Genomic DNA, 19,423 nt, shown 5'->3' with positions numbered 1-19,423 from the left:
ATCCAATCACAACTCAACAACACCAATTTCATCACTTTTTTTCAGGTGGTTCCTCTCTTTGTAAAAAACAAAAAAAGAATTTATTAGCAATTTTGTTTAAATTCATTTCTTGAAGCATGGTCACTTGCTTTTTCAGCTTGCACTTAGCTGCTCTTTCCTACAATTATTAATTTTTTGTGATGAGTTGGTTTGTTTATTATTATTTCTTCTCTTCTCCTTGTTACACTCACAAGAAAAAAGGGAGAAAAAACAATTTTTTTTTTGAATAAGTCTTTCTCTACCCTCAGTTGCTCTCAAAAACTCTTGACCCTTTCTTTTGTTTCCTAATTCGGTTAATACTTATCAGTTATCACATTCATTGTGTTTGGCTTCTCTTGCTTTCCCTATTTTATTTTTCTTCTCACTAAAAGTTCCATTTTTTTATATAATTTTTGGGGTTATTATTGCTTTTTGTGATTCTGTCTCAGTTCTTGTTTGGTATCTTAGAGGGAAATTCATTGGGTTTCCAGGGTTTTATCTTGTTAGAATTTAGACCAATTGGATAACAGATAATAATCTTCATTCAACATCAATTGGGTTTTATATTTTTATCAAGTGGCTCTTTTTCTAGATTATGATTCCCTTCAAAATGCTTCTAGATTTATCCTTAGACTTAGTATTGTGGTAAAACCTTTCACTTTTGTTATCATTTTCTCTCTTCTACCTTATATTCCTCAATTTCCACTAATTAAGTTTCTATCTTCCCCTGAATAAGCCCAAATTTGATTGTGTAAATCAATAGCTTTTTGCTTGTACAAAATTGAATTGATGAAGTGGGAAAGTATAACCCTCTCTTCTCCTACACCTTGCACTCCAAACTCCAACACCAATTGGTTGGTGATGGAGGATAATAATAACAAGAGCACAAAATGGACCTCTGAAGAGAACAAGCTCTTTGAAAATGCTCTTACAGTGCATGATAAGGACACCCCGGATCGGTGGCACAAAGTGGCTGATGTGATAAGGTAGTACAAGGAGTTGGAAGTAGATGTTAGCAATATAGAAGCTAGTTTGATTCTAGTTCCTGGCTATAATAGCATTGCTACCTCACCCTTTACCTTAGATTGGGTGAACACTCCTGGCTATGATGGGTTTAAAGGATGTGGAAAAAGATCTTCCTCGGTGAGACCGATTGAGCATGAAAGGAAGAAAGGAGTGCATTGAACTAAAGATGAACATAAGTAAATTTTTTACCTTTTGCATTTGTTTTGATACATGTTATTTTTATTTGGTAACTTCACATATAGATTTTAATATATGATATAACGATCAACTAGGAATGCATATCTGTTTGAGAGCATGGTGATTGTGTGAAAAGATAGAATTGGTGGATGGAGTTTAATGTTAATTAAAGCTAGAGGTGTAGGGACAAGAATTCTGTGTAGATATTAAAGGGTTGGATTTTATGTTTTTTTTCAAATGATAAGTAGGTCTTTTGGGTGAGTTTGATAGTTAAAAAAAAATTGTGTTCTTTACTTCTAGATTTGGAGTTTGAACTTCCCTTTGATGTTCCCTCTAGATTGTTTCTATTGGGTTTGAAGAAGTATGGGAAAGGTAATTGGAGAAATATATTTCACAATTTTGTTAATATAAGAACTCCAACACAGGTTGCTAGTCATGCTTATAAGTACTTCATACAGTAGCTTTCAAGAGGCAAAGACAAGAGGAGGGCTAGCATACATGACATAATAATAGTGAATCTCATAGAAACCATAACAACTTCATCAGAAGACACCAATAGATCCACTTCACCACATGTGCTCTCACAAAAACAACAACCAAATTCTACTCCTACTACACCAAGAACTCATTTTCAGTGGAGTAATCAGTCTAACATAGGAGTAGCTATGACTCTCAACCCTGCTCATGAAAAAGTCTTCATCTCTCATTATAGTGCTAACTCCTTTGGTGTTAAAATTGAGGGATAGAATCTTCATGAGCGTTCTAACTTGGGACCTTAGACACAGAACATGGTTTTCCAAATGCAATAGTCCTCTCAACACTAGTTCCATGCATTAACACTTGTTGGTTAGTTATTATGAACTTGAAGGAAGGTACATACATTTGTTTCTTCAACAAATAAGAACTTCCTGAAGGGAGTGACAGACAACCAAGTCCCCAACGTTGGTTTTGTTTGGTTTTTATATGTTTTCTAAGAATAATGGATTTCAAGCCCCGTGTATAATTAATGAAATGTTTCAACTTAGAGGCAAAGAGGCACTTCAAATAGTATGGGGAAAAAAAGAGGCACTTCAAATTTGATAACTAGTTGAGCATATTTGTATGTGGAGGATACTCTTGCTGCTATTGAATTCAAAGCAAAATTTATTTGAGAAATACATAATGGGATACCTTGGCAATGGTTAGTTAGGTAAGACTAATGTGTATGGTGATATTGTGAATTGAGCTTGATTCCTGCATAATATCCTCTCTGATGAACTTTAAGTGTCTTTAGGTATCTTAGGTCCCATAGAGAGTCAAAGATCCTTATTATTGTGATTAAAAATAAAAATAAATGATAATATGCATCAAGAATTTAACAACCCCTAAGCCCCTACACAACAATAAAGTGATTCCATGACAAGGGTAAATTAAAGTTTATGTATGCCAACAAGTTATTAAAAATAAATATCTTTGGAGCATGATTCACTTCGTGTAACTTTTTGAACTGCGTGGAGAACCTGTGATTTTCTCTAAAGAAAAGGAGTTAACTAATGACATTTGTAACAAAAATTAAGTACCAGAACCCACTATTAATATGATGAGACAAAAGTAGTTCAATTTGACATTAAGTTCATAACTGCACCCAAAAGATTATTTCAATTGAAACCCAAAAGATTATTTTTATTTTTGTGATTGGAAATGAAAACATAAGCATTTTCCTTGGACAAGTTTTCCAAAAATGGTTGTGGAGTATGATGCAATCCTACCCCGCAAGGGCATTGGATAGAAGACTCCAAGTAGATTGGGCCAGAGATCCAAGGGAAGGCCCTAGGGTTCTCATGAGCCTTAGGGTAGATTTCGAGCCCATGGGCTAAGTGATGCAATCCTACCCTGCAAGGGCATTGGATAGAAGACTCCAAGTAGATTGGACCAGAGATCCAAGGGAAGGCCCTAGGGTTCTCATGAGCCTTAGGGTAGATTTTGAGCCCATGGGCTAAGTATGAGCCCGCTTATCTTTATAAATATTAGAATAGGTTTTTTCCTTCGTTTAGGCCTTGTATTTTGGTCATTCTAGTAGTATAGGGTTTTAGTCTTGTATTTCGAGGCATTTTGAGTAGTCTTTGTAGTAGGGACTTTTTTTGTATTTTCATGTATTTTGTCATGGGGGTGAGCTTAGCTATTATAGGGGGTGTGTAGCTAAGTTCTAGCTTCTCATCTCAAGGAGGTGAGCTTATCTATTAGAGAGGTGTGTGTAGCTAAGCTCTAGCTTCTTTAGGAATCTTTTCAAAGAAGCTTCTCAAGGAGGTGAGCTTAGTTATTAGAGGGGTGCGTGTAGCTAAGCTCTAGCTTCTCAAGGAAGTTTTCTCAAAGAAGCTTCTCAAGGAAGTTTTCTCAAGAAAGCTTCTCAAGGAAGCTACCTAGTCTATAAATAGAAACATGTGTAACACTTGTTGTAACTTTGGATGAATGAGAGTCTTGTGAGATATACTTCAAAGTTCCACTTCTCTCCCTATTTTATTCCTTGAATTTCGTGCTCCCCCCTCTCTCTTTCTCTCCCTCTTTCTTTTCCTCCATTGAAGCATCCTTACAAGCTTCTTATCCAAGGCTCATCTTGGTGGTGAAGCTCCTTCTTCCATGGCTTATTCCCTAGTGGATGACGCCTCCTCTCACCTCTTCTCCTTTGTCTTCCGCTGCATCTCCATGGTGGAAAATCACCATTAAAGGACCTCATTGAAGCTCAAAGATCCAGCCTCCATAGAAGCCCTCACAAGAAAGCTTCCATCAAGTTCCCTCCACCTTGGAAAGGATTTGACCTCAAATCCCGAGGTTCTTCATACTCTGGGCTCCTTCCCTCAACACTTGTAAAAAGAACAAAAACATATGTATTTGTGGTGTTTGGTATGTTGAAGTAAGGTAAGGTCTGAAAACCCATTTCCTGGGCATCTTCCCATGAAGGAACATGGTTTCTCACCAACTTAATAAGTGGTGCTACAAATATAGAAAAATATGGGACAAACCTTTTGTAAAAGTTTGTTAAGTCATGGAAGCCCCAAATTTTTCTTATACTTGGTGGAGTGGGCCACTCAGGAATGACCTTTAGTCTTTTAGGGTTCATGAGAACCCCTTGATCACTATTTGAAAAATTAAGAAAAGTAACGCAATAAAACATACATTTTTCTGTATTTTCATATTGATTATTCCTACCAAAAAGTATGACAAACCTAAGGTGTCCCATATGAGTACCTAAGTTTGTATTGAAACTAAAAATAAGAACAAACCTATCTAATGGGTCCCTATGTACACACACCATGAAGATGTTAGGTGTACGAGTGATTTTACAAAAGAGGGTTGCACCACTCAAAACATTCATCATACCACCTATTTTAGGGACTTGGTGCCTAATAATACCTATTTTGGGCACCAACAAAGCACAAAGATTTAAGCTCTTGCGAACCAAACCCTCATCCAACAACTTCTTTACTTGAGGAATAAACTCAAGCCCAAGAGGTGTGGCGATGCTAGCAAGTGTCTTTTTACAAAAGAGAAAATGTGGAGGTTGTCTAAGAGTGAAAGTTTCTTTAATGTTTGTCTTTATTGTAAAATGAGTTTCCTTATTGGCTAACCTCTTGGAGGAGACACTTACCTCCTTACACTTCTCTTTAACCACTAATGGTTGTCCATCTTCTTGGGGGTAGATTTCTTCACTAGATTCTTCCCCTTTTGCTTCTTCACTTTCACTAGAGGAAGGTGAAGTAGTAGCCTCATCTTGGCTACTATAAATGTCTTGGCCCCTCATAATCATGGTTTTTGTGGTGGGGCATTGAGAAGTAATGTGTCCTCTTCCAAGACATTTAAAACACTTTATAGAGCTAGTTTTCTCTTGCATACTAGCCTTAGGGGCTTGCTTTTCTATTGCCTTCCCCTTATCATCTTTGGGCTTAGAAGGTGTCACCCATAAGGTGCATTGACCTTGGTCTTTCTTTGGATAAGAGTGAGAGCCATAAAATTTTGAAGTAGACTTCTTTTTAAGTTGTTGCTCTACCCTTATTTCCCAATCTAAGTTAGCCTCTACATTGTCCTTCCCATGGAAGTATGAGAGGTTAATGTTAGCCTCTTGAGGCTTTCTTTCCTTTTCTCTTCTATGGGAGTGAGGTCTAAGATGTGACCTATGCCTTCCTTCGTAATAGTCACGAAGTTCTTCACTTAGGCTCGTGCAAGAGTTATGACTACTATAAGAGGCATGTTTTTCTCTTTTCATTTCTTTCATTATTTTTCTTCTTTCTTCCTCTCTTATTTTCTTTCTTTCATCTTGACTTATTTCTTCCACTCTTTTTTTTCCTTTTTCTTTTCTCTTGTGTTTTTTTTTTCCATAACTTGAGGGAACTCAACTCATCTAAGATTCTAGATAAAGGGTCTTTATGACTAGTACCCTCGCCATTAACACTAGATGAATGATGACTCATGTTGGTTCCTAAGTTGTGGTTCTTTCTTGTTGGAGGTTTGAAAACAAAAGGTAAAAGAAACTATGGTTGAAACTAGCCAAAATAAACACTAAAAGAGGTCTGAAAGATAAGGTAAACAACTAATTGGTAAAAGGAAAGCTATCTAGGCGGTTTGGCAAGAAATGTAAACTAGGAAAATCCTAAGAGTGTTTGGATGACCACATTCAAGGTTCCCAGCAAAACACTCACTATCCTAAGGAAAAATTGCCTAAAATTATTACACACAAATGGAAGTTTGGTAACCTATTGGAGGCTCCCAACACACTTCCAATGAAAGGCCTTTTTGTTACAAAACTTGAAAGCAATGAAGGTAAGTAAATTGCAAATTACAAAATTACAAAACGGTCCTCAATTTTGGTGGTTGTTCTCTCTTTGGTGATTCACTCAATTTTGAATTCTTCTTAGTCCAATAGCTCTTAAGGTGGTTGGCCCTTTTTTCTTGACTCAAATTCTTCAAGGGATGGCACCAATCCTCCTTCCAATTCCCTATATGGCAACCCACAAACAAGGAAACAAAGAGACAAGCAATAACCAAAGACAAAAAAAAAATGAAATGAAAGCTAAACCAATGGATTTTTAACAAGACAATTTTTCAAGGATTATTCAACAATTAAAGCAATGAAAAGGACATAGAAGCAAGCTAGGACTCAGAGAAACTTAGAATGGCTCTAGAGTAGAGTAAAAAAAAACTAAAAAAAAAAGACTAAAAAAACCTCTAGCTTTGGCACTTGTCTTCACACTAATTTTCAATTGAAATTTTGGAACTAAGATTGGTATAACATAGGCACCAATTGTAGAATAAATTTTGAGCCAAAACAACAAGCACACTTCCCTTTTTTTTTTTTTTTTTCCTGGATACTGATTTTCTTGCCAACTTATGTGATTTTTCGTATTTTTTCCTTTTATCCAAATCACTTGTTTCTTTTTTGGTAACTTTTTTCCAGATGTCTAGAAAATTCAGTAAAAAGTTCAGCTCAAAATTCTAAGTAACCAATTCTCAGTAATTTTTACAAATTTGTATGTCCAAGCTGCCAGCACAAGCGATTTTGTTTTTTAAGCATGGTATATTGATTGCCTTGGGCTTACTTTCAACCTTCCTATGTATGTTGAACTCACTAGGATTGTTTACCACAGTTTTAGGAGTTCAATATTCACTTAGGATCAACATTTCAGCCAGCAATTCAATCACCAAAACTCAAATTCACAATAGACACAATCATAAGGAAATCTAAAAGTTCAAGAAAAGCTTCACAATCAAAGACTCTCTAAGAATTTTGCATGAACATGTTAAGGACTAATTAACATGAAAGATTTGACTCAAATCAAATAATAGGCTAAAAGAATTTCATACACTCATGAGCCAATGAGTTAGACAAAGAAACAAGAAAATAAAATTCAGCACAACATAAGAAATCTTATGTGACAAGTTTCATGACTAGACATGACTTCTATGACAAAACTACAATAGGTGAACAAGTCACTCTAGATTTTTGAGGTTTTCTTCTACTTTAATATTTTTGTAAGAATTTTATGGTTTAGGTTTCAGCCAGTTAAAATAACAAGACAAAACTCAAAGGAACCTAAACTCAACACAATTCATGGTTCAAGAACAAGAACAAAAAATTTGAACCATAGAAAATAAAATTTAGCTTCTATAGCAAGTTTAATCAGTGAAAACTCTAAAGAATCATGTTAATAAAATTTAGCACAAGACATTTGAGGAGATACATGAAGAAAAAATGAAGAAAAAACAATGGAAGAGAAGGTAAAGCAAAAAATTAATGGAGGTTTAAGGAGCACCTACTTGAAGCTCTCTTGCTCTGATTACCACTTGATGGAAACTTGCTTGTGGGGCTTCTATGGAGGCTGGATCTTTGAGCTTCAATGAGGTCCTTTAATGGTGATTTTCCACCATGGAGATGTAGCAGAAGACAAAGGAGAAGAGGTGAGAGGAGGCACCATCCACTAAGGAATAAGCCATGGAAGAATGAGCTTCACCACCAAGATGAGCCTTGGATAAGAAGCTTGGAGAGGATGCTTCAATGGAGGAAAAGAAAGAGGGAGAGCAAGAGAGAGGGGGGAGCACGAAATTGAAGGAAGAAAAAGGGAGAGAAGTTCAACTTTGGGTTGTGTCTCACAAGACTCTCATTCATCAAAGTTACAACAAGTGTTACACATGTTTCTATTTATAGACTAGGTAGCTTCCTTGAGAAGCTTTCTTGAGAAAACCTCCTTGAGAAGCTTCTTTGAGAAAACTTCCTTGAGAAGCTTCTTTGAGAAAACTTCCTTGAGAAGCTAGAGCTTAGCTACACACACCCCTCTAATAACTAAGCTCACCTCCTTGAGAAGCTTCCTAGAAAAGATTCCTAAAGAAGCTAGAGCTTAGCTACACACACCTCTCTAATAGCTAAGCTCACCTCCTTGAGACGAGAAGAAAAAAAAATCAGAAAAATGATTTATATAATAAGCAATATAATTAAAAAAGTGTGGAAGTGTATCACATCCTTATCTGATCTTAGTAATTAAATGTTTTCATAGTTTTATGAATGCATTTTATGTTGATAAGATATTAGGATTGGTTTGTAGTTGATGGATTTCCCCTGCAGTTACTTTTTGGTCCACTTTTTCTTTATACAAATATGTTCAAGGAAAATCTGGTTTGCCAAAAAGCGGATTCTCAAGTATTTAAAATTAAAACGGATGAATCCAAGTATCAAACTCAGGAAACTAGTATTAGACAAGGTTAAATTCAGAAATAAGGCATTGTTGAAAGAAATATTGATAATTGATGATTTAAAACAGAGTTAAACTGAGTCTAGGCTAAAAACAGTAAAAATGCAATGTAGAAGCAAGCTTCATTGCTTCATGATGATGAAACAAGATTGATTCATGATGATGAATCAAGATTGATTCAAGGTGTTTTGATGATAACAAAGATGATGACAAAAAGTCCAAGAGAATGATTTCAAGATTGAGTCAAGACCAATTCAAGAATCAAGAGAAAGTTTCATCAAGAAGATTCAAGATTCAAGAATAATCAAGATCAAGATTCAAGACTCAAAGATTCAAGAATCAAGAGAAGACTTAATCAACATAAGTATTAAAAAGTTTTTCAAAACATTGAGTAGCACAAGAAGTTTTTTACAAAATCATTACCAAAGAGTTTTACTCTCTGGTAATCGATTACCAGATTGTAGTAATCGATTGCCAGTGTTTTAAAACGTTAAGATTTTCAAAATTCAAAATGAATAGTCACATTTGTTGATCTGTAATCGATTACACCTTTATGGTAATCGATTACCAGTGACTGTTTTCGAAAAGTTCATTTCCAAAAGTCACATTTCTTCAAGTGACTCGTTTCTAAAGATTCTTTCAAAAGTCATAACTTTTTAAGTAATTAGTTTTAAAGGAATTTCCAAGAGTTACAAGTTTTGACTTGAGTCATAAAGAAACTATAAATATGTGACCTTGGCATGAAACATTTTAATCATCTCATTCATGATCCATCATCTCTTTCAATCATTCTATCTTTCAATCTATCTTTCAACATCTTTTTTCATTTCTTTCAGAACTGGTTTCATCTTCTCTTCATCTTTCTAAAAGTTTTTGTTCAAAACTTTCTCTTCCAAGAAAAGTTCTTTGTTCAAAAACTTGTGCTATTCATCTTTTCATTCTCTTCTCCCTTGCCAAAAAGATTTCGCCAAGGACTAACCGCCTGAATTCTTTTTGTGTCTCTCTTCTCCCTTTTCCAAAAGAACGAAGGACTAACCGCCTGAATTCTTTTGTGTCTCCCTTCTCCCTTGTCAAAGAATTCAAAACGACACAGTCTGAGAATTCTTTTGATTCTTCCCTTTCCCATAAACAAAAGAATTCAAAGTACTAACCTCCTAAGAATTCTTTTGTTTCCCCCTTCACAAAGTTTCGAAGGACTAACCGCCTGAGAACTTTGTCTTAACACATTGGAGGGTACATCCTTTGTGGTACAAGTAGAGGGTACATCTACTTGGGTTGTTGTGACTGAGAACAAGAGAGGGTATATCTCTTGTGGATCAGTTTTAGTGGAGGGTACATCCACTAGGTTGTTCAAAGAGAACAAGGTAGGGTACATCCCTTGTGGATCTTTGCTCGTAAAGGACTTTACAAGGTTGAAAAGAAATCTCAAGGACCGCAAGTCGCTTGGGAACTGGATGTAGGCACGGGTTGTTGCCGAACCAGTATAAATCTCTCGTGTTTGTTTTCTTCTTCCCTACACTCTATATTTTCTGCTGTGCATTTTAATTATTGTTTTTACTTTTAGTAATATTAAGAAGGATAAATTTTAATTAGTAAAGGTTCGTTAATAATTAATTCAACCCCCCTTCTTAATTATTCCAAGGCTACTTGATCCAACATGCAAGTAAGTAAGATTGACAACAGTAGGTAAAGATGTTGGGTCTTTCTAACAAACCAGCTGATGTATATGAAGATGTTTCTCTAATCAATCATGCTTTTGTGTTCTATGCTGTAGCCTAAATTACTAAACCTCGATCCCTAGTTAGACTGAATCAATCCAAGCTTCGTCCTCAGATCCCTCTTATTGGACTAGGCTTAATTTAGATAGCCCTCCTAGGTTTAGACTAACTTAAACTAAGCTTTATTGTCAGATCCCTCTTGTTGGACTAGACTCAGCTTAAATAGCTTACGAAAGTTTAGACTAATTTAGCCTAAGCTTTGTCCTCAAATCCCTCTTGTTGGACTAGACTTAGACCAAACAACATTATTGTAACAACATATTTAAAACCAAAACTTAATCCGAAGATCCCTCATTTAAGACTAAGTTTCAATCCTACTTCATTCAAGTTCTAAGGCAACGGTACATTTTCCAATGCTAAAGTCACCTAACTATGCACACAAGTGGTTGATCAGACCAAGAGCATACAGAATTTAAGCACTAAAAGAAGCATTGAACACAAGAAACACAATCAATTAGATATTAAAGTAATTACATCAACTGTTCTTTACAAATCCCCAACAAGGGTGTTTAGCCAGCCATTACAGAAAAACCCTAACAATAATGAGATTACTAAACCTAGGTATCTCTACAAAAGCTGCTCCTCTTACTGCCTTTAGAGCTCTATTCCCAAAATAGGCACTGTGGTGTGCTCTGGAATCCTCTGCAAAAGTGTTTAAAATTTTGTGTCCAGGGTGTACCCTAATTCTACACAAGACAGGCTTTAAATAGGCTCTGAATCGATGACATTGTGCTTAGCGCCACCCTTGCGCTTAGCGCGAGTAAGTGGATTTGAGCTTTGCGCCAGTCGTGTGCTGAGCCTGGCTGAAGACAACTGCTGCACTTAGCGCACTAATCTTGCGCTTTGCGCATGGCCTTGATATTGATGCTCTGCCAGATTCTTCTGTCGCGCTAAGCGCGCTGAAGCTGTGCTTAGTGATGGATGCACGGTTAGCCCAACTGAAGAGGTAAGCTCAACTGTCACTTTTAGCATTTCATTACTTAGCTTCTTTTTCACCTGAAATTGCACAAATTTCATCATTAAATCTAATGGAAATATTCTAGAGGCAGCTTTAACAAGAAAAAAAGATTTATTTACAAACTCCTACAAAAATAATCATAAATTGGGGAACTATACAAGTTTTGAAAAATGTTTTCTATACAAAAGTTAGTCGTATAAGACTACTAACAAACTCCCCCAAATTTACAATTTTGCTTGTCCTCAAGTGACAAACTACAGTGATCACTCAAAATGGTGTTTGCTTCACAGATAAATTCAACTGTATGAATTGAATATCATGGATTGCTTCAATCAATTGATTTTCACAAACATACAACTTTTCAAAGATAGGAACATACACATTAGAGTCACAACTGAAATAAACTAGTAAGGATGGAAGAAATCAAGGAGGGATCATCAACCACAACCTCATAGTCATTGTTTCACTCAAGCTCAAGTGTTTAGGCTCATTCCATCATAAAAAACTAATACAAGTCCCAACCTTTGCATTTCATCTCATATCATACAGCAATGAACACACAAAATGAATCTGAAGGACTTTCTAGGCTTGTAATGGGGTTAGGCTGCCAACAAAATCATGGTTTTTCTAGGATTCAAAAGCTTAGGTTCTGGAAGTGCATTCATCCATAGATAAAGCTTCACTTTTTCATTCATTCACACCTCATACTTGCCTTTTATTTAGGCACTCAGCTTCATTTCATTATTTTGCAGCATACACACTTATTAATTTCATTTGTACTTACAGTTTTTTTAACACAAGATATATAGAAACATTATGTGTATATACAACAATAGTGTGTGTATGTTATTTACTTTGATCATGTCAATGCTTACCCAGTGCCTCCCCCAAATTTGGAACAAATTTACCTTGATAATTACTCCCCCAAATTTGGGACAAATTTGCTTTGAACCACGCTTCCTACGGATGATGCTCTCCTACAACCTAAGTCAAGGTAGCAGGAGATAACACTGTATAGGCTCAGGGTTCAATCAATCAATAATTCATTCAGCTCAAACTGGGTGCAAGGGATAATTCATTCAAGCACGTGGTCAACTTTTTGAGTAAGTGGCTATCACAATCAAACATGGCCTTCATCATCCTCAATTTCATGCATTCAGTCCATACTTCAGAGATTCATGCAAAAATCAATGCTAAATGATAGCTGTTTCTCTCAAAATTTAAGGATCACACTCTCACCGGGATACGTTCAACGCATTCCTTCACAATCAATCTGACAAACTGACTAACATTTTCAGTCATACTTCCAATCACATGCTCATTCTCTTCTAATGGCTACAAGCTTGATCAAAATAATTATCTAATCATTCAAATCCACTCAAATCATACAATTGCTCATTCAAATCATTCTCAAACACTCATTTCATACAAAACAATCCACTGCATATCAAATTCAACCAGTTCACTGTTCAAACACGCTTTTTATACAAGCAAACCACTCAAAGTACTAAAATTTAAATAACTGGAACATAAAAAATGAAATTTAAATGACTGAACATAAATAATAAAATAATTGAAATAAACTAAAATGTTCAAAATTCACAAATTTAAATGTCCTGCTCCTGTGGTTGCTCCTGTGCATGCTCATTAAGATCCAACACTTGAGCAGCTGGTGAATCCTGAGAGATAGGCTGCTCTAACTCAGGTGCTGGTGCAGATGGTATGGCATCATCAGGTATAGGTGCTGGGGATGGCTCTAGAATCAGGGTTGTGGCAGTCTCCTCCTCCTGAGCCATGTGTACACCTGCATCAAAATAGAAGGGCTTAGGGGGAGTGAGCTCAACCTCCCCCTCTACTGCAGCTGCTGGTTCCTCTGGTTCAGGCTCCTGGGCTGCGGAGGCCCCACCCCCTCTAGAAGGAGAAGGTTGGGCTCCTGGCCAGGCCACGTCAAACTTATCCATGCTCATGATGGATGGCAAGCCCAAGCCCTGAAGGCTCTGCATGATAATGGATTGCCCCCTGTGTAAGCTCTAGAGCATAGAGTGGAGCATATGTGGTGTAAATACAAAATCTGATGGTCTTCCAGATAAATGAGTTGGAAGTGGTATTTGAGTAACTGTAGGATGAATAGCTGGAGTTTGAATGGGAGGTACTGGAGCTGTGGAAGAAGAAGAAGTTGTTGTCTCTGGTGGTGCTGAAGTAGTAGGGACCTCTAATCTCTTACCCCTGGCCTTCCTTGGCCCTCTAAATGTCACTGTTGGATCATCTAGATTCCAACAGTTCTTCTTAATATATGCCAAGTTAATGGCAGGGCTCAAGTTCTCCAAGGATCTAGAATTTGATTGGACTCCTCTGGCCTTGCATAGAGCTGTGATCAAGGCAGGGAATCAAAGTCTGGATGTATCATGTTGTGCAGTAAGAGAGATTTGGTGGGAGATGAGGTACCCCAAATTCATATCCATCTTCATAATGATGCCATAAATTAATTTGACTCTGTCTAAGGTGACATCAGATGTGTAGGACGTAGGAATTAGGTTAGAGAAGGAAAGAACACTCCATGTCTGAGCTAAGGTGGTCATGTTCTTCCTTAATATCTTCAACGGCTGCCCATCAGCATTTAGCTCGAATCCCCTCCCTGGGATACAAAGCTTAGCAGCCAACTCTTGAGGATCTGGCCTCAGGAGTGAAAACTTGGAATAAGCACACAAATTTTCCCCCTCTTCTAGAACTACAAGGGTCTTCAGGAATGTATTCAAAGTATCCTCATCAAATTTCACTAGATGACCTCTCACCCTCACCTGCTTAGGTGATTTATCCTCTGGGTCATAGAGGTTGGTGTAAAATTCCTTCACAATGGCAATGTCTATGCTACTGTCATTAAAATTAGTCAACTCCTCATCCCAATGACTTCTTTCAAGTTCCTCCATGAACTCGTCAAACTCGGTGTAATAAACTACCACATTCCTCTCTGGTAGTAGTTTCCTAGGCACAATGATATCAATATACCTCTCCCAAACTTCTAGAGATATAAACCAAGACTGATCATATCTAACTTAGGAAGGTGTAGAAGGAGCCTTCCTTTTGTTAGATGCAATCTGCAAAATATAAGACAACACAAGAGATTAGCACAGGCTATTTTCAACAAAAACATAAAAATAAAATTGAAATTTTGACTGGGCGCTTAGCGCAGCAGGCTGAGCTTAGCGCGCCTTATGAAATTTTACTCAGGTGCTAAGCGCAGCGGACTGACACTTAGCCTGAAGACACAAAAAATATTTTTCTACAGATTAAGCTTAGCGCAGTAGCTGAGCTTAGCCTAAGTCTACAATTTTCAAAACCGAAGAGAGTTGGAGCTTAGCGCAGCATGGCGCGCTTAGCTTATCTCATCAGAATGACACTCAGGCTTAGCGCACAGGGCGTGCTTAGCCTAACTACAAAAACTTAAAAGACAGTGAGAGAGTTGAGCTTAGTGTAGCAAGGCACTTAGCTTAACACACAACAAGGGCTTAGCGCACAGACGCGCTTAGCCTTATTCAAAGGAAAACTTACATAAGCATAATGGCACTTAGCCTGACAGATTAGGCTTAACGCTCAACAAAAATTCTCAAAATCTTAATATCTGAACACTAGTCCCGCTTAGCGCACAGATGCGCTTAGCAAGCTGATCACTTTCGTTCATCAGTGGGGATGAACGCGCTTAGCGCGAGATGGTCCACTTAGCGCGTTCATCTTGAAATCCAAAATTTTAATAGTTGCGATGAACAAACTAAGCGCAGCAGGGGCGCTTAGTGCGTTCATCGCGATTTCCAAACAGAACCACAGGGGTCTTCACCCCTTTTAGCCACATTACCCCTAATGGGCTTCTAAGTTACCTAAAATCCTACATTGACTAACCTTAAAGCTGGTAACCTTAACCTAACAACATACAACTAAGAAAACAAGAAGTCATCTATCCTAAGGTTTGAAGAATGAAAAATGGAAATAGAAAAGTACTCACTTACTTGAATTGTTCTTGAAATGAAGCAAAGAAGATGCAGACAAGCAGTACACACGCAATAGAAATACGCACTTGCTCAAGGTTCACAAAGGCAGAAGCTGAAGGTATTTGGGGTAACACCCAAGTGCCTCAGCCTTTGGTTTTTTTAAAAACTGAAATTCGTATGTCGCACTTAGTGCACAACTGCACTTAGCATGCCCACGTGATGTTTGAGTTTAAAACCCAAGCGCTTAGCCTAGCCTCTCGCTAAGTCGAACTTGAAGTTGTAAGGTCTAGTGAGCATCTGGGGCTTAGCGTAGCAGGCTGCGCTTAGCACTTTCTGCAACACAAAAATTTTCTACAATATGCGCTTAGCTTGAGATGTGAGGCTTAGCATACCATCAAACTTCAACTTACAGTGAGTAGTTCAGGCTTAGCGCAATAGGTGCGCTAAGCGCATTTCCAAGAATTCAAAAACCGTAAGAGATTGGCGCTTAGCGCATCCTGCATCACTAAGCCCAGCTTTAAAGCTTAAGTTACAGAATGGATCTAGGGCTTAGCGCAGGACAACGCGGTTAGCACTACTACAGTAAAATTTTTCCAGAGAAGAAGTGGCACTTAGCACATCATCCACGCCAAGCCCACTACTTAAGGTTCAATTATAGTGAAGATGTTGGGCTTAGCGCAGTGATGTGCGCTTAACTGAACTATTTAGCCAACCAATCAGGGGTCTCTGCGCTTAGCGTAAGCAAGCTTGGCTTAGCGCTGGAGACTGAGCGCTTAGTGGATAGACAATTGCAAAATATTTTCTGAGTCTTTTTCTGTCTATCTTTTCACACAAGCTTAAAACCCCTTGTTCATTACTAAACAAGCTGAAATTAATCACAATCACTAGCAAGGTATCCTAACTACATGCAAGAGATAAGAATGAAAAATAGGAAAGGGAAAGAAAAGCTGGGTTGCCTCCCAGTAAGTGCTCTTTTAACGTCACTAGCTTGACGCATCATTATGTTATTTAGGATCAAACAGAATTCCTACTTCAAGGACCTTCTTCTCAGGTCTCCTTTCCTCCATCACATGCACTTTAAGACAGATATTTTGTCTAGGTGGATCTTTGTCCTCATGGAACAAGTCAAAGCTGATATTCTAATCTTCTATGCCCATCTGTAACATCTTCTTTCCCATGTCCACCACACAGCTTGTAGTAGACATGAATAGGCAGCCAAGAATGAGAGGAATGTCAGCATCCTCTTCTATATCTATGACAATGAAATCAGCTGGAAATATAAGGTGTTTAACCTTCACCAAAACATCTTTAATGACTCCATATGGTCTTGTAATGGAGCGGTCAGCTAACTAAAGGTTCATGCGTGTGGGCATTATCTCTATCTCTCCAGGTCGCCGACACATGGAGAGAGGCATTAAATTGATACTAGCTCCCAAGTCTATGAAAGCTTTGCCTACAACGACCTCACCAATAGAACACGGTATCGTGACAACTCCAGGATCTTTGTGCTTGGGTGGAAGAATGCATTGAATAATAGCACTATAGTTACCTTCCACAACAATTCTATCACTATGGATGTACCAGTTCTTCTTGGTTAACATATCCTTCAAAAATTTGGCATAGAGAGGCATTTGCTAAAGTGCTTCTCCAAATGGCAAAGTAATTTCCAGTTTCTTGAATATATCAAGAAATCTGGCCAAATGTCGCTCTTTATCTTTCTGGGAGGGTACCAATGGATAAGGTATCTCCTTGCATTCAATAGGAGTAGCCTTTCTCTTCTTTTCTATGTTAGCCTCACTCTTGCCTTTCTTCTTCTCAATCTCAACAACCTTATCTTTTTGTTTTTCATTTTTCAACTCTTTTTCTTTTTCTTCTTTTTCTTTTATTTCTTCTTGACAGTCTCTTATTGGTGTCTCTCCTTCTTCATCACCTTCTACTTCCTCAAAAATTTCTTCAAGTTCAACTAAATCATCAACCGGTTCCAGCGCCAATTCATCAACCAGCTATTATTTAAATCCCTCCACCGTCTGATTAGCTCTACTTTCCTCCGCTTGAATCGCCATTTTGCTTCTAGTTATCACAGCTTTACACTCTTCTTTAGGATTTTTCTCTGTGTTTGCTGTAAAGCTGTTTGATGGTCTTTCAGCTAATTGCTTTGCAAGTTGACCCACCTAGACTTCCAGATTCTTAATTGCAGACTTGGTGCTCTTTTGGTTAGACATTGACACTTGCATGAATTGAGCTAGAGTCTCTTCCAGCTTCGTGATTCGGTCATAGAGACTTGGCATCTGCTGTTGTGGCCTTGTAGATGAACCACCCTGGTCTCTGTTAAATTGGTTACCAGGGTGATTTTTGCCACTATCTTTGCAGTTGATACTGCTGGTTGTTCTGAAATCCTGGAAATCCACTTGTATTAAAATTGCCTCTAGGCTGATTCCCCATATAATTAACTTCATGTGCAACGTGCTCTTCATTAGGTGATGGAAACTTGCTTGTGGGGCTTCTATGGAGGCTGGATCTTTGAGATTCAATGAGGTCCTTTAATGGTGATTTTCCACCATGGAGATGCAGCGGAAGACATAGGAGAAGAGGTGAGAGGAGGCGCCATCCACTAGGGAATAAGCCATGGAAGAAGGAGCTTCACCACCAAGATGAGCCTTGGATAAGAAGCTTGGAGAGGATGCTTCAATGGAGGAAAAGAAAGAGGGAGAGAAAGAGAGAGGGGGGAGCACAAAATTGAAGGAAGAAAAATGGGAGAGAAGTTGAACTTTGAGTTGTGTTTCACAAGACTCTCATTCATCAAAGTTACAACAAGTGTTACACATGCTTCTATTTATAGACTAGGTAGCTTCCTTGAGAAGCTTTCTTAAGAAAACTTCCTTGAGAAGCTTCTTTGAGAAAACTTCCTTGAGAAGCTAGACCTTAGCTACACACACCCATCTAAAAACTTGTTGGATCGAGTGGCCTCAGAATAATTAAGAAGGGGGGGTTGAATTAATTATTCATAGAACTTTACCAATTAAAAATTACTCTTTTAAGGCTTTTACTAAATTGTTAAGAGAAAGAGGAGTAGAAGAGAAACTTAACAGAAAGTAAAAGCGGAAATTAAATGCACAGCGGAAAGTAAAAGAGTAGGGAAGAAGGAAACAAATACACAAGGATTTTTATACTGGTTCAGCACAAACCCGTGCCTTCCTCCAGTCCCCAAGCGACCTGCGGTCCTTGAGATTTCTTTCAACCTTGTAAAAAACTTTTTACAAGCAAAAATCCACAAGGGATGTACCCTCCCTTGTTCTCTTTGAACCTAGTGGATGTACCCTCCACAAGAACTGATCCACAAGAGATGTACCCTCTCTTGTTCTCAGTCAAACCCAAGTAGATGTACCCTCTACTTGTACCACAAAGGATGTACCCTCCAATGTGTTAAGACAAAGATCTCAGGCTGTTACACCTTCGATACTTTGTGAATGGGGATACAAAAGAATTCTCAGGCGGTTAAACCTTGTGTCGTTTTGAATTCTTTGACAAGGGAGAAGGGAGACACAAAAGAATTCAGGCGGTTAGTCCTTCTTTCTTTTGGAAAAGACAGAAGAGAGACACAAAAAGAATTCAGGCGATTAGTCCTTGGCAAATTCTTTTTGGCAAAGGGAGAAGAGAATGAAAAGGATGAATAGCACAAGTTTTCAAGGTTTGGAAAACCAGAAAACTTCAGAAAGCTTTTGGTACAAAGAAGAAGAAGAAGTTCAAAGAGATTTCAAGAGATTCAAGGCTTGTAAAAGATTGTATGAGTTTGTTAGAAAGATTGAAAAAATGATTGATACAAAATGCAAAACAAAGCCTTGCTTTTATAGACTCTTCATGTCTAATCAAGAAGACCATTCAGAAGAGTTATAACTTTTTAGAAAAACTTAAAACCCATTTGAAAAAGTCAAAACCTTTTTCAAGAGTTACATCTTTAGATTTTTCAGAAACAAACACTGGTAATCGATTACCAAATATGTGTAATCGATTACACAAAGCTTTTGAGTGGAACAATGTGACTCTTCACATTTAAATTTGAATTTCAATGTTCAAGGACACTGGTAATCGATTACCAAAACATTGTAATCGATTACAACCTTTTGAAAATATTTGGAACGTTGTAAATTCAGTTTGAAAACTTTTTCAAACTCATTTTGCTACTGGTAATCGATTACAACAATATGGTAATCGATTACCAGAGAGTAAAAACTCTTTGGTAAAGGTTTTGTCAAAAACTCATGTGCT

General features: G+C 37.6%; 1 pseudogene; it reads left to right on the top strand.

The window, feature by feature from the left end:
- The first annotated feature begins 784 nt into the window (after window positions 1-784).
- LOC114386686 lies at window positions 785-2,045 on the top strand (annotated as a pseudogene).
- The last annotated feature ends 17,378 nt before the right edge of the window (window positions 2,046-19,423 follow it).

The sequence above is a fragment of the Glycine soja genome, chromosome 15 (assembly GCF_004193775.1).
Source record: "Glycine soja cultivar W05 chromosome 15, ASM419377v2, whole genome shotgun sequence".
In the NCBI taxonomy this organism is placed as follows: domain Eukaryota; kingdom Viridiplantae; phylum Streptophyta; class Magnoliopsida; order Fabales; family Fabaceae; genus Glycine; species Glycine soja.
This window is presented reverse-complemented; position numbering and strand designations above follow the sequence as displayed.